Here is a 4875-nt window from a genome sequence, read left to right on the forward strand (position 1 = left end):
AGAGGCAAAATGAGCAAGAACGCTCATTTGTACATCATTCTATATTATAATCTTATAAATCCTGACATCAATTCTTTGCCATCCGGTAACGGAGCACTGGGCAACATTTCCCGAAACTTTTGTTCGGGTCATATAAAACTTATTAGAAAGTTTAAATTAGTTTCCCACTCTTTCGAAACTTTGCCGAATTTTCATCCACAACCCAACTTTTTATTTCATTTAGAATAAACTGCAAAGTAATGCGAAAAGTTATCCAAGGCAGTTAACTTTAAAACGCAGATCTTTGTTTTTGCTCAACTTTAGTCGAGTGTCGGCAAAGTTTGGAAGTTTTCTCGGTTCGGGCTTGGATAAGAGAGAAGTGGTAACACCGGGTTATCAATGGGAAAGGGTTGACTAATAAAGGTGATTTTCTCAAAATTATAGAACTTTAGTTTTTCCACCTTTGTGTCCCAATACATATTTTCAAACTAGACCGCTGCGAAAATATAAGCGCCAAGCTTAGTAATAAATTCACGACCCCTCGGTTGTAAATAGCGACTGACGTCTCTCTCTAATTGCATAAACCGTGCAGATGTCTCGTTAACATTCACTTATGAATAAAACAATACATTTATAAATACATTTTAATTTCCAGAATAAGTAAAATTACACGTTACGTTGGTCGATTATTTTCTGCCTCCACTCGACACTTTCAAGGCTCTATGGTAAATCGGTCCATAAAATATTCACCGGCATGTACCGTCGTGCTCAATTTATACACATCGGGGGCATTTAATTTAGTAGGTATACTGCTCGCACTGATGTTTTCTTGCCATATAATTGATTCCTGGTACTTTGTTCCAAACATTAAGTGTTTTTAATCTTATACGAGTAGTACTTAGCGCCGGCATGTACCTAATCAATCAATTGAATGCGATAGGGGATTTCTTCATCAATCCTGCCTATTTACTAGTGGACAGTGTGTTCTGACCAGACCGAGCAGGTGAGACTTTTCCAATACAGCTGCGATTCCCCACTAGAGCAGGTGAAGTGAGCATTTTTTTGCACCTTCCATTGCAAATAATTCAAATTAAATACATTCAGAAATCGTAATCCCTTACCTAAACATTCAGGTTTGTGGCTAGGAAGCGACTAGGTCCGTGACTCGAATGTAAACGGTCTGAGTTTTTGCTTTTTTACGATCCACGCCAAGCAATAATGGAATATTTCAATAGGAAATGGTACTCACTTGGATATGTTATGAATGTAATACCTACTTCTATTGTTGATGTGTAACGGTGCCCTTCACTTCCTATCGTAATTGCACTATGTAGGTAGGTATATACGCAATGCATAGTGAGTATATGCATAGGTAATGCGTTCCAGTTTACTTTCATACATGCACCTTCATTTTCTAAATTTATTTAAGCGCAAACTTTGGAAAATGATAGCAGCTGATATATAGATATAGAAGTTTAGAAGGCCAACTCTGGCAACATTGCCTGCATTGTGAAAGCAGTTCTCAATTAATCCACTTCCTATCGGTTGTAACCTTTGTTGTTGCGAAACCAATCACAATAGAGTTACTTTCACTTACGGTCATTATATTTCTCGTACTTAGTCATCACGGCAAATTATGTAAATGCGTTTGAACTCAACCAATCTATGCAATTGGTAGGCTTCACTTTGCTTTATAATTAATAGAAAGTACTTAGGTAAGTAAGTACATATGTGTATCTGGTTTGCGTTTATAAAATATGAACACTTTCAATACGTTTTCCTCTGCAAACCAGTCCAAATTAACAAAACCAACCAATTGGTAGCATCAATTCTTCAGTTTTGGTCTGTGCCAAAAAATTTAAATTTGGTACTCTACTCTTGAATGAAACGTTCAAATTTGCGGTAATAAATATACCCAGTTAAAGCGGAATTTCTACTATTTTAGTAGAGTTTTAGCTCAGCATCAAGTAACAACTTAGCTTGCGTTGTAACTACAGACTCTTTACCTACTACCCATATTTTTACCAAAAAGTTTTCAAACACCTACTTTTATTGGGTTATGAGAAAGATCGTAAAGTTTTCAGATAGGTACCTAGTCTGGTTTGTTATGACTGGCGAGAGAGAAACTTTTCTATTTGAAAGTTTGCAGCCAGCTTTATCATCGGTTTACTATAAATCCTTTCTCTCTAGGAAACGCTTTTATGGATGGTAAAAATATCGTTAAATGCTAATAAACTAAAGCATTCTTGAATCTTCTGTTGAAATAATAACGTAATACCTACATAGTTTCATTCTTCACATAGGACATAGGTAGATAATAAATGAAGAGATATCTTTAATCTATTTACCTTTATCTATTCTGCATACATGAAATTTGGTTAAATCTAGTTATAGGTAACTAACACTTTCATAAACTGTTTATGTTTCAGTAGTTCATGTTTTCATCTATGACGTACAACTGGATTATACTTTGCAGAGAAAATAGCTTGCAAAGCAAATAACCTCTAATCGACCTTGCGTTCAGCATATTTTCAAGTCAATAAACAACACCGTCCGATCACCAATCAGACAAAGCAAGTTGTTTCAGACAATATAGTCCAGCTGTTCACCAGTCATTGAAATTATACGCCAGAGCAGAAACAGTTGACGGAGTCGTTCTCAGTATCCTTCCTAATTCCCCTTTAGTTCACTTCAACTTATATATACATATATATTATATAATGATAATCATCATCAGAATTGTAGCTGATTATTATAGAAAAATGCTTGATAGCATCGTGCTAATGGATTTTCACGGAAACCTGATGTGTTTTAACTGCTCTAATATGCCTTTTGTATTGACCCAGATTGGCCTGCCAAGGGATGGCGATTAAAGCTACGTACAATTATTTACAATATCGGAAAAGCAAGTAAACATCGATTGTTGATCAATTTGAGACATTTTAGATCCATATCAACAATAATAGTTTTATAATTTTGACGTTGCTGATGCTAAAAGCCATTATATGTATATGTATAGGTACCTATTACTAAGATGAAGTCTAGTTCCACTTAGCGTTACGTGTAAATGTTCCTTGCGGTTTTGCATAGGTACAGTTCATATCAAAAAAGTTGTTTAGTCATTTCAATTTTTTAAGCGTTAAATGGCCTACTGCTCGCTGATAGATTCATTTGTAAACGAGGAACATTACATCTACCATACTTCCAATAGGTACCAGGTTTAATTGCGCCCCCGGCACAAATTACATTATCATATTTTCTAACGATTAAATTAAAACGATTATCGTCTTCCATGAAAGGCAGGTAACAGTTAATGCCTTGAAATAATGCGGGGCCCCGGTTTTAAAACGGGTTCTGTAAATCAGATAATTAAACTCGACTGAAGCTACTTCTTTCTTTCTATGGTTCTCGAGTCGAAAGTAAAGTGGTTCTCTGCACAGAACCGGTACCCGGACTGCTCGGACTATACGGACTATATTTTAAAGTAGAGGACCAGTTAAGTCGCTGGCAGTAGGCACGCTATATTGATTTTTAAACGATCGTACTGATCGTAGTAGCGTGCACCAGGCTATAAATAAGAATTTTATTGTGAGTTTTTGTCAGCATCGTTTTGGCTCGTCGCACCTCCGGAATGTACTAGGTCATGGAGAGCCATGTGGCATATCTCACATGCGAAGCCATTTCTTTGAAAATTGTTATTTAAACGTTACAACAACTACCTACTGCTGGCCCTCATCTAGAATACTCAACTCACTGCATCACATTGATTACGTTCACAAAGGTTAACCACCTATAAATGATGCAACTTCTATGTTCTTGTAGTACTCTGTGTAAACATTGGTACGGTACCGTTTGGTTAATATTTTACGATATGGTATCTAACTCGAACCGCAAGAAAGCCATACTTTAGGCCACTAGACTTAAAAAAGACTTAAAAATAGTCCACCCCCACTTATAAACACGCAATGTTTATAAGTGATACGTTTTAAATCGATATACCTAGGTACTTAATGTTTTAAAAGTATGTGTGAACAATCCGATTTGCGGCATTTATGGCACATTTCGGGAAATAATTCGATTCACTGAAACCCTCCAATATGTTTTTCCATATTCTTAAGTCGAAAAGAGTGGAATGAATGCGAGTAGCCGTTTATAAACTGGGACGCCACGAGCACGAGGTTCAACGTTCTGGACATTGAGCAAACATTATTCGCTATAAATAAGTCATGAAAAACAGCCAGACAAACGACTGAAGGGAATGCCAATTTCTCTCGTTGATTAACGAGTATTTATCCAGTTGCCACGGACTTCAGGTAATAGGATTTTATCCTAATCTTCACATCAGGTTGAGACTTGTCAGGTCTAGTGTTGTTCTGATGCAATCAGCTCATATGCACAGTAGAAAAAAGATACAAATTTTGTGCCATTTTAGTGACAGAAATTTCTAAAAATTACAAAACATATTACGTTAAAAACAGAATTTTTCATTGTCACCATAACCCGCTATCGTCTATTATCGTTGGGGGGGCTCAAGTGGGTCAACATTATTCAAACAATTCTACATAATATGTATGACTAACAAACAACGATGTTTATATTAAACTGAATTTATCGTTCGTTAATTACAACGAGTAGATTGCACCGAGTATTTTTGGAATAAAAATGGCACATTACGGTTACCTATGATGGTAGTAAAGCTGTTTGTTATCTTCCTATCTTGGGATAAATGAAATATAGACTGACGATAGTGTGTGTGACTTTCAAGTAGAAGTACATAAGTAGGTAAACTATTACATTATTATTATATCAAATTCATTCCTGGGTTTCAGTCATTTATTGTCTCTATTTATCAATCAAAATACGTTTCGGTGTATTTTTCCACCATCATCAGTTTTT

General features: G+C 35.9%; 1 protein-coding gene and 1 long non-coding RNA gene across 2 annotated transcripts in view; one reads left to right on the forward strand and one right to left on the reverse strand.

The window, feature by feature from the left end:
- LOC109539240 (lysine-specific demethylase 3B) overlaps nucleotides 1–4875 on the forward strand; it is a 56113-nt gene that overhangs the window by 15854 nt on the left and 35384 nt on the right. The window lies entirely within an intron of this gene.
- On the reverse strand, nucleotides 609–1604 carry LOC109539178. Its single transcript, XR_002172094.2, has 2 exons — nucleotides 1101–1604; nucleotides 609–1047 (listed from the first exon to the last, which is right to left on the reverse strand). It is a non-coding gene; the product is annotated as an uncharacterized LOC109539178 (long non-coding RNA).

The sequence above is a fragment of the Dendroctonus ponderosae genome, unplaced genomic scaffold (genome assembly GCF_020466585.1).
Source record: "Dendroctonus ponderosae isolate FM_Combo_2020 unplaced genomic scaffold, Dpon_F_20191213v2 Dpon_F_20191213_7, whole genome shotgun sequence".
Lineage (NCBI taxonomy): Eukaryota > Metazoa > Arthropoda > Insecta > Coleoptera > Curculionidae > Dendroctonus > Dendroctonus ponderosae.